Source organism: Miscanthus floridulus, chromosome 16 (assembly GCF_019320115.1).
Source record: "Miscanthus floridulus cultivar M001 chromosome 16, ASM1932011v1, whole genome shotgun sequence".
Taxonomy (NCBI): Eukaryota; Viridiplantae; Streptophyta; class Magnoliopsida; order Poales; family Poaceae; genus Miscanthus; species Miscanthus floridulus.
Genome location: NC_089595.1, coordinates 118,885,083 through 118,904,533, shown reverse-complemented (window position 1 = coordinate 118,904,533; position 19,451 = coordinate 118,885,083).

The window sequence follows — 19,451 nt, the reverse complement described above, 5'->3', positions numbered from 1 at the left end:
GGCCATTTGGCGCCATGTAGTGCTAGTTTGTATTGAGCAAATTATTGCTCAAGAATGTTACACTCCGTCTGAGCAATAATAAAGCCTCTCTTTTCCTCGCAAAAAAAGAAACCGCCCATACGGGACCTACACTTGGTTACAAGTGAATGTCATTTATGGTGGTGCGCCCGTATGGGGCTCGCGCGAGACAACAAGTCACGGGATTCACTTTTAGAACTGCCCGCACACCTATTTTGCGTAAGAAATCCCATGATATTCACCTAGTTGGCTCTTGTTGGATTTTTTTTTCTAAAAAATTACTATTTTCAATGACGTTTTTTAATTTCGAAAGAGTGATTTTTTGTGGCAGGCCACTTTAGCACCACTCATGCCAAGGATGGCAGGCTCAACAGGGTGTACTACATGAGTTTGCAAGGGTATCCGATCCATAGATGGATGGCAGGCTCAGGAGTGTACTTACTATGTCCTAAAATAAGTGCTAATCTCATACTTCGAGAAGTCAATCCATCTTAAGTTTGATTAGATATGTAAAAAAATACTAATATTTATATTAGTAAATAAACATTATTAGATTAATCATGCTATATTTTTTTATAGTAACTAATTTAAAGGTGGAAATGTTAATACTATTTTGATATTTTTTTACTTGAGAGCGTGAAATGCTACATGAGTTTGCAGGAGACACACCGACACACACAGCATAGTCCATGGCCCCATCACTCTTCACATCATCAAAGCGTCTACCCTGCCATCGGTCATACTTCTGCTCCCTCTGTTTCCAATTATTCTCTCCATTTAAAAAGAATGCACAGTCTCATTTTTTAAAAAGTCTATAGAAAATAGTATCAACATTTATATTTTCAAAGAATAAACATCTAGCTATCTAGGAGTATCAAATAGTCATGGATTATTATATATACAGCGTACGTGTCCTGAAATCTAATTCCATTGTGTTAAAAAAAGTGGCATTCATCACAGACACACACACACACACACACATATATATATATATGGAAAAAAGTATCGTTAGGCCAGGAGGAGAAATTGCTACAAAAGAAAAAGAAAAGAGAAAAAAAGAAACCCAGCTGTGTTGTTTTCAGAATGGACTGGGAAAGGTGGGGCCGGGGTATATGGTGGGCCCATAGCGGTAAGCTTTTGAGAGGTACTTCCTCTGTCCCAAACTATTGTTTTTTTTGTTTGTGTGCCACAAGTATGACTCGATTTATAGAAAAAACGTGTAATATTTGTATCTCTAAATAAATTTATTAAAAAATTAGATTCAAAGATCTTTCTAATGATACCAATTATGTACCATAAATATTAATATTTTTTAATATATATTTTATCAAAGTTATTTCTCGAGAAATGAAGACCATAAATATTTTGGGAGCGAGGGAGTATATTACTATGGCCAGGAGGAGAGAGACAATAGAGAGAGAGTGATTGGCTGCACGCTTTGGATTTTTCTCTCTCTCTTTTTTTTTTTTTTTTGAGAAATAGATGCACGCTTTGGTGAGGGGCCGACGACGACGCGGCAGCCGGCAGCGAAATGATGGTGGCTGATGCGTGAAAGTTTGGGCTGCTGGGCCCCGCCTGATTGGGCTCAAAGTGGGCGGTACGAAGTTGTTGCCCACATCACAGGCACCGCGGGCCCGCCACCACGCTATCACCATCATCCTTTTTTTCCCCTTCTCTTCCCTTTCCTGCTGAAACGGTTTTTTCCTACCCCTTTCGTCTTTTTTCTCTCTTGCCGCTTCATTGAAAAACCCACTGCTTTCTCCTCACTAGAAACTCAAAATACACTATATTGAACACCACATATTGTTCATCAGGATGGCATATTAGAGTCTGTCACTGTCCCTCGCCTTCTCAAATAAATTAACATCTACCTACGACATATAATCGTTCACCTATACAGTCTTGACAATAGCCACACCACGTCATTCTCTTTGATAAGAGAAGAGAAAGCTACCTAACACATGTACCGATGGACTCTAAGATAAACATGACACGACAACCGCATCTGCTAACTCACGTGCGCCAACAGTTCAGCTAGCAGAGCATCTCACTGTACGTGATTGGTGTTCGAGCTAGCCCACATAATTAAGCTGGGCAGTATTGCAGGTAGCCATCCCGTGAGCGATTGCAGGATCGATAATGACATCGTGTACGACTAGATCCAGAACTCTAGTCCTTTTGCTCCACCATGCATTAATTGTACCCGATGTCTAGAAATTTATCTCTTCTATTATGCTATATACTACTTCAAAATAGACAATGTATTTTTTTAAAAGAAAACAAGCCCAAATAAAATATTGTCTTGGTAATTAACCACTCATAAAAAATGGGGAGATCCATATTTAGCTAGTCCTATGCTGAAACCTGTCCTAGTTTTTACCTTTTGTGGGTAGAGAGGCTCTAGCTAGAGCGGAGTGAAGATGGAAGCAATATATGCAATAATCATGGCTGATGCACCTTCTCCTCGTACGCCCCTTTGTTCTGTTGCAATAAACAAAACGGAGTGTAGCTGGTGATTCCAGTGCGTGGGTGGGCGTCATGACCGATGATTTCTTAATTTATTATTAGGGCTAGATAACTTCCATACTACTAGAATCCAGGGTCCTTCATTAGGGTTTGCAGCTTTTAAGGTTTTTTTTCTTCTCCATCATCGCCACTGACTTGATCCACTGGTCCATAAAAGCTTGTAGCTATTTTATATTGTTGCTTTTTCCTGCAACTAACCCTATGCATATATCCTAACTTTATTTGCTACTCCAGTTTAGTTTGGAACGAACAAATGAAGCACCAACACTCCTTTTTGCCTAGCTAGCTAGGAACATGCCAGCTTTCTTGCATGCTTCATTGCTTCCATTCGGCTAAAGCTAACAGCTGATGAGTATACAAGCCCCTTTATCCCTCCATCTATATGTGTCTAGCCAATTGACTATGCTTATTTTGCATTGCTTAGCTCAGAAGAAGAATCTCTGCATTTTAGAATGCAAAGCATCTTACAGGTGGCTCTCCCATCAGCAAGCCCTGCCCCTTTCTTCCCTATCCCTTTCACAAGGATAAGATCAATATGTATGTTGTAATAATAATAGACCACAATATGCGGCTATTAAGCTAGTAGGCCGGGCCTAGATTTTTCTTAATGAAAAGCGTGCTTAGACACGTTTGAAAAAAAAAACTAGCAGAACCTAGTATATGAAAATGTTTCTGCATATCTTATTCAAGGGACATATTGGCTCTGGTCTTAGATACTGTCGTAATAGTTAACATGAGGAATAAAGGAAGCTGATGGTTTTTGCTTGCTGCAATTTGGAGCTAGCATATAGCAATGCAGTTTGTCGTCTTCCATGGATGGCCTTTTAATCTCTAAAATTGGACAATAATGTCAGATTTATATCCTTATGTGAAGTAGTGCAGCAGAATAGGACCCCTGAGACATGGTATGCAAAGATCCTTATAGCCAGCAACCAGCGGTATTATTAGCCTTGTTCTCATGGGATGAATGCACATATACACACGTACGTCATGCATATGTACGCAGGCTCCAGCTGCTCCCTTCACTACTACAGAACTGACATCTAGTCCCGGTTGGGAACTGGTAGCGTTCCGGGACTAAAGGTGGTGTTCTTTAGTCCCGGTTTGCCACAACCGGGACTAAAGATCCTCCCAGCTTTAAAAAAAATAATGCCTCCCATCGCTGCGTCCTGTGAGATTCAAACCCAAGACCTCATGCACTGCCTCGCGCGGAGCTTACCACCCTACCTACACAACACATCTAACAATGGATGTGATGCTTTCCTTTTGAACTAACCCATCGGGGGACCATTAGTCCCGGTTGGTGTTACCAACCGGGACTAGGTTGGAGGACTTTTAGTCCCGGTTGGTGGCTCCAACCGGGAGTAAAGGAACCTTTAGTCCCGGGGGCACAAAATGCCGAGGCTAATGCCAAATTGGGACATCGTTCTAAAGTCTGTTCTCTAGTAGTGCTTGTTTAAGCGTTTAACCCTTCCATTGCAAGAAAGAGCCGTCGTCGTCAGTGACTGATAGAATACTACTAATAATATACTCAAAATATAATGACTGATGACAGAAATATAAATTAATAGCATATATAATACTGGTGGCGAACTGACGATCGACTAGAAATTAGTGGGCCATATATATAATAATAATAATGCTGTTCGTTCTAAAAATCTTGGAACACGCCAAAATCGAAAAGGTAAAGAAATTGACCAAACTGGGGTCCTTCCTCAGTCTTCCCTTGTTTATAAATTTGCAATAAGCACTGCAATATAAGAATTGTTAAATACGTACATTATTCAGATGCTGCCTATACTAGCTGGCTGGTTAGATGCCTACACGTAATGTATTTAATTAAATCGCAGTTTTCATCGGATCATTAAAGTAATTAATAGGCAATGATGGAACGTAATGATCAGTATACCATAGTCGAGACGGTGAGGAGTAGTATATTATTGTTAAGAGAACAGTTCGTACTACACTTTAATTTGCATTGTGTTTATCTTGTGTATCATGACATTTGTCGCCTTATACGCGATGACACCGGTCGCTGTAAGATTCGTGCCGCGCACCAAAAATCAATTAGAGGAGGGAGCTTTTAACTTGCCCCCTATTTTGAGAGGAAAAAAAAATCATCTTGAGCTGATGATAGCACATCAGTAGCATTTGCATTACTGATTGAGTGATATATATCTTACAGTACAAGAGATTTTAATTAATTGTAATATCTACAAAGTTCACATCTTTATCTACAGAGCATCAAGTTAATTCTTCCCTGTAAATTAAAATTCCTAGTAAGTGCTCTTTTTTACTTGCTGCGTGATAAGAGGGCCGGTACAAGAGTACGGTACTCACATGACAGCACCTACATTTGTCAGTGATGATGAAGGCCTGATGTAGTACTCCTAGTTGTTGTTGTTGGAGTAATATCTATTATTCGCAATTAATCTAGGTGATTAGCACACAGCTGTACAGTTAATGGCCGGGCTAGCAGTATCAGAAGATATATGTAGTATATTACCAACCACTATGCGCATGGAATATCTGGTGGATCTGATGACGAATCTCAAGTGTGTACTATCTAGGCCCCGTTTAGATGTCCCAAAATCCAAAAAATTTTGCACAGTACTCGTCACATCGAATCTTGCGGCGTATGCATGGAGTACTGAATGTAGACGAAAAAAAACTAATTATACAGTTGGGTGAGAAATCGCGAGACGAAACTTTCGAACCTAATTAGTCCATAATTAGACATTAATTGCCAAATAAAAACGAAAGTGCTACAGTAGCCAAAATCCAAAAAAAATTTGGATCTAAACGGCCCCTAGTAGGAGTATGCGTAGGACTAGTACTAAGTAACTAATAATCATATTAAGTCGTAGACAGTCAGTCAACTAATAAGTGATCCATCTCTGACAGGGGTTGACTTGGGGAGTGTGGCGATGTCGACATCCCATCCATGCATGCTACTAGCTGGCAGCTGCATCGTACTAGTAGTAGTATATACTATTGAAGAACCAACACAATGCAATGATGCAAGCACAACACACTTTTCATGAAAACCAGCAGCGTGCTTAACACAGTTAACTTAGCATTGTCCCTCCCATCAGCCATCCATCAATAGCACTTAACCCCTAATTAACAAGTACACTTTGCAGGGCTACTCCGTACCGGTTGTCACGCACACAATAATAATAATGTTGCGGCCAGCTTGGCTGCGTGCTTTGATATTAGAGCCCGATAGTGTATGATCAGGTTGTTTGTATGTATTGATATCCACCTCAATCCGGTGAGTTGGGGTGAATTGGGGCACTCCAATCCTCCTCAACACATTGATTAAGGTGGATAAGAGTGCAACACCGCCTGACGTGGGTTAAGTTTGAAGGTGTAGATTGCACTTCATGCTATCACTGGTAGAGAACAGAGCTTTACTCCTGGTGGGGAACCCCCTCTAGTCCCGGTTCCCCACCCGGGAGCAAGCATCCGGGACTAAAGGGGGTCCTTTAGTCCCGAGTCAGGAACCGGGACTAAAGGAGGACCTTTAGTCCCGGTTCGTATTACCAACCGGGACTAAAGGTGCCTCCTGACATGCCACGATGGCCAGCACCTTTAGTCCCGGTTGGTAATACGAACCAGGACTAAAGGTTTTATTCCTTTTTTCTTTTCTTTTCAAAATAGGTTTTCGAAGTTGTATTGTACGCTGCTAATTATACATTTATACGCGCGTATAGTATGTTTCGGTTCAAGCACAATGAACGTATTAAATCACACAATTCAAGCATAGAATATATATATATATATATATATATATATATATATATATATATATATATATATATATATATATATATATATATATATATATATATATATATATAAAGACATAGTAACACAATCAATAATAATAATTAAATGAATATATAGTGTATTTTTAACGTACTTTGAGTCTCTCTGTAGGAGTTCTTTGGGAGACCACCTTGATAAACTTGCAAACATAGTAACCACAGTAGTTGTTCCCCTGTTCCTGCCTCAGACACCACTTTACGAGAAAAAGATTTGTCATCCAATCTGGTGATCCGGTGAAAGCTATATGTTTAATTAATAAAGATGATGCGATTTAGGGGACTTACTTTCAAAGGGATTACATTCAGTGGCGCTTTGCATTTTTCCATGTGTTGCTTCTCAATAAAGGTTTTCCAAACACTGTCCAATAAAAAATTTGCCACATCATCAGATATAATTAATCATCATGTTTGTGTGTATATATAGTTGCTAGAGATCCCGAAATTACCTCTGGATAATATCTATCATATCTTGGTAGTCTTGTTGTGGTTTTCTCATCGAGTCATAGATTATCAAGTGACTTTTCACCAGATCGATGTCCATCAATATCCAGTGATTGCTGCATGTGTTTATAGGATATAACGCATAACACTCATTAATTAACTAGAATCAACATATGAGCCATTAAGGATGATCAACATTATTAACACTCACTTGAAGTTATAGGGAAAGAGTATATCCTTCTTGTGGCGTTGGTTCACTAAGAAGTTCATGAGGTTACTCTCTAACTCAGACTTCCAATTAGTCTTTGGAGTAATTGGGTCTTTGAATACTATATGGGGATCAACAAAACCAATTTCATTGCAGCCTTCCTTTCTGAGCTCTATCATTGTAAATCTACATATATATAGTACTTGTTAAGATAATTTATATACATATACACACATATGATGAGTTTAATAATAGATCGAAAGAATTATTACTTACAGGCAATAGCATCTAATGATAACTTTGTCCAGAGAGGTCAGGTGGCATAGTTGATGAAATTCTGCAAAGTTAACATACATAACATCATCGCCACGGAACCAATGTTCGTCTCTAATTCTGACACCAACGCAGAAGTCTCCACCGGTAGACGCCTGCATGTACCACTTGTTTAGCAGGTACATTTGCGTCCCCAAATCAGATAAGGCTTGAGGGTTGTATAGACTCTGGCCTAGTACAAATTTTTTCTTCCAAATATCAACCTTTGCCGCACTCTCAATGTTTCCATCACCAAACATCTGGTAAAGGTCGAGACCAGTCTCATCAATAAATTCACCAAGGTGATCCAAATCGACATCCAGAGGTATGTTTGCCTGATGCATTAATCCTAAATTCGAACCATATTCATTACCAACAACTAGCGGGGGGGACTGATTGGTGCGCTTGTTGTCCGAGTTGGGCAACTCCTTTCCCTGCCCGCTTCTTTTTCTATGCCGTCTCAATTGACTTGGTGAGAGTACGGTCATAGTCCGATAACGTTGATTTGGACGGCTTACGAGATTCCCACTGTTGTTGCTGGTAAGAAGCCACCCTTTTTCTTAGAATATCTAGAGCTACGAAGAAGTACGGTTTCTTCGGGTTTCTCCTTGCTTCTTGATTCTTTTTAAGTTTGTCATAGAATCTAGACATATCTTTTTTATATGCATCAGTTCCTTCTTCCTTCTCTTTAGATATTATTTTAGGAATAGCCCTTGGTTTCACGGTGGCTTTCTTTGCAGGCGGGGACTGGTTCTTCGTTTGAGGGGCTGGCCTCTTGCTAGGCTTCTTGGTAGGCGGGGGCGGGGGAGGCGTTGGAGACCTCCTTGGAGGTGTTGGCAGCGGCATTGGAGACCTCCTTGGAGGTGGCGGCTGTGGCGTTGGAGACCTCCTTGGAGATGGTGTGAATGCAGCCTTGCCTTCCAACACAATATCATCGTACAGAGCACTATGATGATCTAGTGATTGAACAATTGGATTTAGGTTGGGGGAGGATCTGCTACAAAAAAAGGAATGACATATTATTATGAGCAGATTGTTAATTATTTAAGCCAATACAAATTAATGATGTAGTGTTTTCATCCGCACGTACCTATGGTGAGGTAGTTTAGGAGGAGGTGGAGCCGACATCCCTGGAATGATGATGTAGCGCTTGTTCCATAGAATGAATGTCTTCTCCGCTTCTCCTAGAGTCTTCTCGCCATCACCTCCAGGAATGTCAAGAGGCAAATCACTAAAACCTTTTTTAGCTTTATCTACCGAGATGGTAGCATATCCTTCTTGGATTATATTCCTATGAATCCTTGGTGTCTTGGTTCGGTCGATAGGATTAACAAGACCGATAGCCACCTTGATTGTGGAATTCCCCTTCAGAATGTGTAGCTCACACGTTGTACAAGGTTCAATGACGTCATCCACAGGGAAGCGCAGTCCTGTGTCCCCTTGATTTGGTATCTCCGTGGAAGCGCAGCTGCTTTTCAACTGAACAGATTGGCTAATGTTGATTCCTGGCTCTGATGCCTGCTTGCTTGCACTCACTGCTATTTGCACTTGCCTTCTGATTTCCTCCTGCATTCTCGCTTCAAGGTTTTTTTCCCGCTCATGTGCTTCACGCACCGCTTCCTCCAACCTCTGGAGCCGCTATGCCTCTTCTTCCTTCTTTCTCTGGCGGCTTCTGTAGGAAGGTCTGTCCTGAGGGAATCCATGCTCCCACGAGACACTTCCTTTGCCTCTAGTTCGGCCACTATGTTCAATAGTCCTGATGGCGTATGTCAGCTCATCCTTCTCTCTGTTGGGCCTGAATGCACCACTAGCAGTAGCTTTCTGAGCATAAAACAATCTTTCTGCTGCTTCTTGCAGTCTTGCGCCATAAACGCACTTCCCTGTCTCCTGGTCTAGTGTTCCCCCATGAGTGAAAAACCAATTCTTTGCACGTTCTCCCCGCTCGAGTGATTCTGGTCTGATACCCTTGGTAAGAAGGTCTGCTTCCATTTTGTTCCACTTCTTAATGGCAGTCGGGTAGCCACCTGATCCCAAGTTATGGTGGTATGTCTTCTGTTGGGTATTACGTTGGTTCTTTATCACCCGACTCACACCCTCTTCCGAAGTCTTGTACTGTACAAACTCATCCCAATAGGGCCTCTGCTTTGAGATCGGGCCTGGAACAGTAAAATCTGGTGCTATGTTCTTCTTGACATACGTCGTGTATAGGTGTTTCTTCCAAGTCTGAAACTGGGTGGCCATCTTCTTCATTGCCCAATTCCTAACTCGCTCCTTCAATTCATCACCATCTATTATATCATCATAACCATCTGTTTGGAGCGTGAAATATACCAAGACATCTTTCCAAATTAACGTCTTGTCACGATCAGAGACAAAACTGATATGAGGAGCATTGGTCTTCTTCTTCCATTCACGGGTACTAATCGGGAGCCAGTCCTGTACAAGGTAACCACAGTGGTGCACAAATTTCATTTTATTTGGCCCCCCGGTTCTCCTGTATCCACATTGAACTCCGAGATGATGAAGCGGCCCTCCAATGGCTTTTTGGGACCTCGAACATTTTTACTCTTCGTTGTAGTTGTTGATGTCGATCCAGAGGGCTACAAAACATAAACATTATTTTTAATATCATGAGCACACATAAGACATATGATAATATATATAGCTAATAATAAAAAATATATACTTGGCCAATATGTTGTTGCTCATTTTGTTCAAGAGCTAAGTACTAACTCCCGTCATCTGCATCCTCTTGCACGTTATTTTTAGCACCATCATCGCCAGCAACTTGAGTGCCAGTGTTGATCAAATTCATCATCAACTCCTCCTCATCCATGTTTCTTGGGTCGGCCATCTAGCTTCAAAAAACAAAACCAATATATAGTACGTCAAATCTTTGCTTACATGCGTAAAATCTACGAACAATATGCATTATTAAATCTTGCCCCTCGGTCACGGACGTAATTCGCCACACTAGGGCGAACTACGTCGGTACTAGGGCGAATTAGGGCTATACATAAACGGCCGAGGGCGAATTACGTCGGTGACTAGGGCGAACCACGTCGGTGACATCAACAGCGCGGTTCGCCCTGGTGTGATTGTTTAGCGTTAACAATAACGATAATACGAATGTTGATCGACTAGGCCGCAAGAGAGGGCGGTGTGACAAGAGTGGTGGTGCTCCACTCCGCCGTATATATGTCTGTACACATGGGTGAATGACGGCGGCGGTGCTCCGTCGTATACATAGAAACGCATGGGCGAACGAGGGCGGTGGTGCTCCGCGATGTATATATACATGCATATGAATACAAATGACGTATATATACGTGTCAGCGCGGTGGCCGGTGTGCTGACGACGACGACGTGAGGCGGGCCGGCATGCTGACGACGACGACATGAGGCGGGCCGGGGCGGTGTCGATGCGTGATGTTGTGATCCTATGTACCATGTGAACCATGTAGTCATTCATCATATGAGAAAATTCTGTGCTGATAATGTAAGTATAAGTCATTATGAAATGTAAGTATATGTGTCTTATTGCTAATATAACCATTACTATTTCCGAAATGATAAGAATTTATCTTCTTTTTGGACTTTTCTTTCTTGTGGCCCAAATTGTCTGTAGCCATGCATGCAAGTCCAACCAAAACTGCTTACATCATCACATATGATATTTTTTATAAACTAAAAAACGCTTAGTTTACAAACTGGGTATCCAAATTGAGTTCCTATTTGACCATTATATATCCTAGAACAAATCCTTCAAAAAAAAGACCCTACATGAATATATTTGGATAAAATTTCGTTAACAAACATTGATCTATGAAGATAGAAAAAATTCTTGTATTGAGCAAAGGCAATGTTCTAGATTCATGAAACAATGTTCTACTTTCAAAAGAGAAATGTTTTCAGTTTAGGAGAACAAATTTCTACGTTTTAGATCTATTCGGTATCACAGCAAAATATAACATTTTTTGAAGTTTTCCGGCCACCGTCTGAGAATGTACAGAGAGACGAACTGATCACCTCGAGCTCGGCAGTGGAGGGCCTCAGACACGCGCGGAGGAGGGCCACGGGCGCGCGCAGAGGAGGGGCACGGGCGCGCGCGGAGGAGGGGCACGGGCGCGCGTGGTGGAGGCCGCACGAGGAAGAAGAGGGCGGCGGTGTCACGGAAGGCGAACGGACGGTGGCGCGAGGAAGAAGAGGGCGGCGGTGTTCGACGAGGAAGAAGACGATCGGATCGATCTGCGCCAGGCGCTGGCGGTTATATACCAGAGAGAATTACTCCTGGTGCCAGCCACCAGCCGGGAGTAAAGGGTCTTTACTCCCGGTGCTAGTTACCAACCAGGAGTAAAGGTACCTTTACTCCCGGTGCGTGTTACCAACCGAGAGTAAAAGTATACCTTTACTCCCGGTTGGTAACACGCACCGGGAGTAAAGGGTTTTTTTTGGCGGGCCACGAAACTGCAGCCCACCTTTACTCCCGGGTGGGCTTCCCACCCGGGAGTAAAGGTGGCCTGCAGTTTCGTTTCCCGCCTGTTTTAAGCAATAGTCTTGTTAAATACAATAGAATGCAATAGTTTTTGTTAAATACATAGTAAATTAAATAAAAGACATAAAATTTTTTTGTTAAAAATATGGATTTTCTTTTTCTTTATTGCACATAGGAAAAATCTATAACCTAACTTTTTTTATTTTTTGTTACAATTATAAAACATAATGTAACTAATATTTATTATTTTGTTAATGCAAAAATGTAGTGTTTAATTAAAATTATTAAAACTATTGGTTTTGGACAGGAAATTTGTTTTCACATCATTTTAACGTTAATATTTTAATTTTTCATCACTCAATATCCTAATTTACCTTTTTGAGAGAGAAATCCCACCAAATCAAACATTGATTTAATTTGAAACATGACATAATAAACATCTGAATTCACAATTATTACATAATATCTCAAACACACACTACATTAAATCACTATATCATCAAGTGGGCACAATAGTGAACTTCTTCTTTACGTATGTCCCTTGGTTATGATCGCGTCGTAACCATGGAGTGTCCTCATCATTTACCAAGATGCTAGGGTCTTTGTTCACTTTGAATGGCGGAATTCGGTCATCCTTTTCATAATCTTCTGACATGTCCGACTTGTCCTCAATTCCCACGATGACTCTTTTCCCTGAAAGAACTATGTGGCGCTTTGGCTCTTTGGTTGAGTCATTATCGTTTTTCCCTCTTTTTGGTTTGGTAGACATATCATTGACATAGAACACCTGATTCACATCCGTGGCAAGGATGAATGGTTCGTCTTTGTACCCAATATTACTAAGGTCTACTGTTGTCATTCCATACTCGTTGTCTACTGTTACCCCGCCTCCGGTCACCTTGACCCATTGGCACTTGAACAATGGGATCTTCAAAGTAGGTGCATATTCTAGTTCCCATATTTCATCTATGCGTCCATAATACGTCTGCTTATTCCCATTCGGGTCTGTGGCATCTATGTGGACACCACTGTTTTGGTTGGTACTCCTATTTATCTTGGGCTACTGTGTAGAATATGTTCCCATTTATCTCGTACCCTTTGTATGTGACGATATGCCATGATGGTTGCATAGCCAATAAATACAGTTGCTCATGGATGCTCTCATCACCTTGACATTTTTTTCACAACCAACCGCCGAAAGTTTCCATGTGCTTACGCGTAATCCAAGCTTCAGTCTTCCCTAGAAACTCGGATCGTAAGAGATCCTTGTGTGTCTCAATATACGGATCTACCAAAGAGGAGTTCTATAGAACTGTGTAGTGAGCTTTATTGAAATAATCATCATCCATACCAATATATGTTTTCCTCCCTAGTGTCCCCTTTCCGCTTAGTCTCCCCTCATGTCTCGATTTAGGAACATCAATCGAGTCAAGGTCGGGAATAAAGTCAACACAGAACTCAATGACCTCTTCTGTTCCATAGCCCTTGGCGATGCTTCCTTCTGGGCGAGCACAGTTGTGAACATATTTCTTTAGGACTCCCATGAATCTCTCTAAGGGGAACATGTTGTGTAGGAACACAGGACCGAGAGTGAAAATCTCCTTGACTAGGTGAACTAGGAGGTGTGTCATAATATCAAAGAAGAAAGGAGGGAACACCAACTCAAAGCTGACGAGACATTGAACCACATCATTCTGTAGTTTAGCTAGATCAGTTGAATCAATTGCCTTCTGAGAAATTGCATTGAGGAATGCACATAGCTTCATGGTGGCTAGACATACATTTGGAGGTAGAATTCCTCTTAATGCAACTGGAAGTAATTGCATCATGAGAACGTGACAGTCATGGGACTTTAAGTTATAGAATTTCTTCTCTAGCACATTTATAATACCCTTTATATTCGAGGAGAATCTAGATGGTACCTTGATGTTGTTTAAGCATTCAAACATGATTTCCTTCTCCTCTTTGCTTAGAGTGTAGCTAGCAGGACGTAAGTAATGGCGTCCATCATCTGTCTTCTCTGGATGCAGGTTGTCTCTTTCTCTCAAACAACGCAGGTCCTGTCGTGCTTCAAATGTGTCCTTAGGCTTTCCATACACACCCATAAAGCCTAGCAGGTTCACACAAAGATTCTTCATCAGGTGCATCACGTCGATCGAGCTGCGGACCTCTAGGACTTGCCAATAGGGTAGGTCCCAAAATATGGACTTCTTCTTCCACATGGGTGCATGACCGTTAGCGTCGTTCGGAAGAGGTTGGCTTCCATGTCCTTTTCCAAAGACGACTTTCACATCATTGACCATATCGAGTACATCCTCACCGGTTTGGTTGCGAGGCTTGGTCAGGTGGTCTGCCTTCCCTTTAAAATGCTTGCCTTTCTTTCTTACGGGGTGATTTGCAGGAAGAAATCGACGATGGCCAAGGTACACGACCTTTCGACATTTTTTCAAGAATACACCTCTAATATCACCGAAGCAGTGTGTGCATGCATTATATCCATTGTTTGACTGTCCTGAAAGATTACTTAGAGCAGGCCAATCATTGATTGTTACGAACAACAATGCTCGCAGATCAAAGTGTTCCTGTTTGTACTCATCCCACACACGTACACCTTCTTTATTCCACAAAATGAGAAGTTCATCAATAAGTGGTCTCAGGTACACATCGATGTCATTGCCAGGTTGCTTCAGGCCTTGGATGAGCACAGGCATCATAATGAACTTCTGCTTCATGCATAACCAAGGAGGAATGTTGTAGATACTTAGAGTAACAGGCCAAGTGCTATGACTACTGTTCTGCTCTCCAAAAGGATTGATACCATCTGTACTTAAAGCAAACCTTAAGTTTCTTGCGTCATTTGCAAACTCCGGGAATTCTCTGTCGATTGCTCTCCACTAGAACCCATCAGTAGGGTGTCTCAACATGTTGTCTACCTTACGGTCTTCTTTGTGCCATCGCAACAATTTTGCATGTTCTTTGTTTTTGAACAGACGTTTCAAGCGTGGTATTATAGGAGCATACCACATAACCTTGGCAGGGATTTTCTTCCGCGGACGTTCGCCCTCAACATCACCAGGGTCATCTCGCCTGATCTTATACCGCGACGCATGGCATATCGGGCATGCATCCAATTTCTCGTACTCTTTGCCACGGTATAGGATGCAGTCATTAGGACATGCATGTATCTTCTCTATTTCTAGCCCCATAGGACAGACAACTTGTTTTGCTTCGTAGGTAGTGGCGGGCAATTCATTGTCCTTCGGAAGCATCTTCTTTTGAATTTTTAGTAACTCTCTAAATCCCTTGTCAGATACACCATTCTTTGCCTTCCATTGCAGCAATTCTAGTGTGGTTCCCAACTTTTTCTGTCCTGCATCACAAGTTGGGTACAACAATTTCTTGTGATCTTCTAGCATCTGCTCGAACTTGATCTTCTCTTTTTCACTTTCACATTCTCTTTATGCGTCACGAATGACCTGAGAAAGATCATCAGCCGGCTCATCTTCTACGGCTACCTCTTCTTCAGCTTCTCCCATTGCAGTATCATTGAAGCACGCACCATCGGGAATAATATCATTGTCGTCCCATTGTTCTTCTTCACCTTCTTCCATTACAACACCGGTTTCTCCGTGCTTTGTCCAACAAATATAGTTTGACATGAAACCCGACTTGAACAAGTGTGAATGAAGAGTCCTTGAGCAAGGATATTCCACCGTATTCTTACATATGGCACATGGGCAGCACATGAAACCATCACGTTTGTTTGCCTCGGCCGCACGTAACAAAGAATGCACGCCGTCAATGAACTCTTGGGAGCGGCGATCAGCATTATACATCCAATGACGGCTCATCTGCATTACATGATATAAATACCATATTAAAACCTAGATCATAATTAATTATTTATACAACATGCGTGCCACCACAAAAGATACAAATTTATGAAAGCATCGCTACAATGTAGACAATCTCAACTACCACTAAAAGAACTAAAGCTAAAATACATTTCAGGAGCACAAGGATTTCGCGACCAAACTCAACTAAAACAGACAGATCCCCCGATTGTGCAACATCTTTAGGCTTCTTCGGCTGGATCACTGCCTCATTAGCCGCCGTATCTGCCTGTTGTGCAAAATATTTTTGCACGAGTTCAACATACTCTTCCTCCCAGTAGAAGCCTGAACATCGTCCACTACCATCCCACTGAAATTAAAACAAAAAATTAGAACTTTAATCACAACCATCATGAAAATAGGTATAAACTAACCATAATCATTAAATACGATAAAATAACTCACATTGCGATCTGGACACTTGTAGAAGATACGATCCTTGTTGGGACCCTCCTTCTTCACTCGGTACTCCATCACAATCTTCGTCTCATCACGACACTTGCCGCATGGAATGAGAGGGAGGCCCGGCCTAAGTCGCTTTGGAAACCCATGAGAGGCCGAGGACGCGGAAGCAGTTGCCATCTACTCTCTATACTTATTTTTTAATACACTATAAATTTCTCATTTTATAAACAAATAAAATTAAGAAACTATAAAATTATCTATATCTCTAAACAATGAAGCAGTTGCCATCTACTCTCTATACTCATTTTTAATACACTATAAATTTCTCCTTTTATAAACAAATAAAATTAAGAAACTATAAAATTATCTAGATCTCTATACTCATTTTTTAATACATTATAGCTCAAAAACATGTTTTAATAAATAACCATCCGTACTAGTTGACCTTGCTTACGTGATCATCTCGGCGAGCATTTCTCCACCGGATGGCACCGTACTTGGTCAAGGAAGAGCTCTGATTCTACGAGGAAGGGAACACGGTCTTCCACGACCGTTGTCGCTCTCCCTCGTAGAATCAAAGCTCCTCCTTGATATCCGTTACTGCTCGGTAGAGAACATGCTCGTCGAGATGAACACGGTCCGCAAGTTCAACTAGTACGGATTTTCTATAATTTTCTAACTATTTTCTAAGTTTATATTTATATATACTACGTTTAGGTACGGTGATTGACAGACTACTGCGACGATATCGGGACATGTGAATAAATAACCATCCGTACTAGTTGACCTTGCTTACGTGATCATCTCGGCGAGCATTTCTCCACCGGACGGCACCGTACTTGGTCAAGGAAGAGCTCCGATTCTACGAGGAAGGGAACACGGTCTTCCACGACCGTTGTCGCTCTCCCTCGTAGAATCAAAGCTCCTCCTTGACGTCCGTTACCACTCGGCAGAGAACATGCTCGCCGAGATGAACACGGTCCGCAAGTTCAACTAGTACGGATTTTCTATAATTTTCTAACTATTTTCTAAGTTTATATTTATATATATACTACGTTTGGGTACGGTGATTGACAGACTACTGCGATGATATCGGGACATGTGAATAAATAATCATCCGTACTAGTTGAACTTGCTTACGTGATCATCTCGGCGAGCATTTCTCCACCGGACGGCACCGTACTTGGCCACGGAAGAGCTCCGATTCTACGAGGAAGGGAACACGGTCTTCCACGACCGTTGCCGCTCTCCCTCGTAGAATCAAAGCTCCTCCTTGACGTCCGTTACCGCTCGGCAGAGAACATGCTCGCCGAGCTGAACACGGTCCGCAAGTTCAACTAGTACGGATTTGCTATAATTTTCTAACTATTTTCTAAGTTTATATTTATATATACTTTAACCTTCTTTAATGTAAATATGCAAGATTGAAGTGATTTTGAGCTCAAATTGCTTACAAATGAAAAAAACCACAATAAAGAACCATATATATATAGTGAACAAAATGTCATAAGACAATGGTGAAAAATGAGAGTATGAGATTGATAACCTTTACAACTGAAGAATCGACGGAGGAATCGAAGAAATCAACGGAGGAATCGAAGAATGGATGGAGGAACAATGGAGGGAGGGAGGAAGCAAGAACACTAGTGCAGTGAGCTTCAAAATGTGCTGAGCTCGGGCTCGGGGAGGAAGAAGGAGACGGCCGATATATAAAGGGAGAACATTTAGTTCCGATTGGTGGCTCCAACCGGGACTAAAGATAACTTTCCAACCCCGGGCGCAGCCACGGCCCGGGAGTAGACCTTTACTCCCGGTTGGATCCACCAACCGGGAGTAAAAGTATACCTTTAGTCCCGGTTGGTAGCTCCAACCGACACTAAAGGTCCCTGCCACCTCTGTCTGGCGCAGTAGCCGTTGGGCAGGGACCTTTAGTCCCGGTTGGAGCCACCAACCGGGACTAAAGGTATTTCTAGTCCCGGGGGCAAAAAATTCCGGGACTAGAGTCCATTTTAGCCGAGGATCAAAGGTCTATTCTCTACTAGTGTATGTGAAAAATGGTGGAGAGATTGAGTAATTCTTTCTGAACATGTATGATTATGCATGAATGGATGCGAGTGGTTTGGAACTAATGGGAGCTACCTAGCAGTGGTTTATAGGGGAGGCCTCCAATGGTGTGGAGGACGAGGAGCTCAGCTAGGCAAGCATGTGTTCTCGGGGGACCATTGGATGGTGGCCATGGCAGCATCCAGCACCAGCAGTACAGTGCCACCGAACAAACAGCTCAGAGCCTCAGGCTGCTGCAGCGACGCACCAATGCCGGTTGCTGCATGTTTACTGCCCCGTGTGCCCAGGGAAGTCCTTCCGTCCTTCATTTTCTTCTGACCGATGATGCTCCACTTACCTTTGTTTTTCTCTTTTTTCTTTATTCCATCTGCGTGTCCACCTGTATATAAGGGCAGCTCCAACAATTTAAAAAGTGCTAGCTCAAATAATTTATTCAGTAAAAAGGAGAGAGGACGTTAAGTTAGCTCTTCGTAAAGATCTAAGCTCACACACTTTTTATGTTTCATATATCTATGCTTATATGTTTTTTATACTACTCTAATTTTATATATTTTTAAAGTTTATATAAGCTAGCAAGTTGACTCTATTACTGAGAGTGCTCTAATAATAATAAAGCTCTGTTTGGCATGACTCCAAACAACTTCACCTTCACGGAGGAACCAGAGTCAAAGTGGACTGAGGGTCCAAAGCTTTACCAAAAAGGTCTAAGAAATAGAAAATGCACTAGTGCTCCCCTCTCTAAGATTTTGATGTAGATATTATAAGGTTTTCAACAACAAAATAATACCTGCTTTTGTTAGGTCCCACCTCGCCTGCGTTACTCGCGGTAAATAAATAAATAATATGAACAATGTAAAGATGCACCTTTACTTATATATACGCGACCAATGCTGGCAGTCAGGCTGAGGCAGCAAGCAGCCGGCCGGCCACCAGCCTCCTGCACTGCAGCTCCCGGCCGGCGGCCGGTCCCTCTCCTCTCCCCTGAGTGACTCATACCCAACGACTCAGCCTTCCTTCCAGTTGTCTTTACTTTCTCCGGCGAGGGCGAGCTGCATGCGTGTGGGGAGCCGCAGTTGGGGCGCCGCCGCGCGCACATGCATCTGGCGGAGAGGCAGCGGCCGGACCGGCCGGGCGGCACGGCGAGCGTGCGCTGGCTGGCCGGCCGCGGTTCGGCGAGGGCGGCGCCAACGTTGAGCATGCAGCACACGGACGGGCCTGTTCTCCGCGGTGCGTGGTCACGCGCGGTGTGGGCCACATGG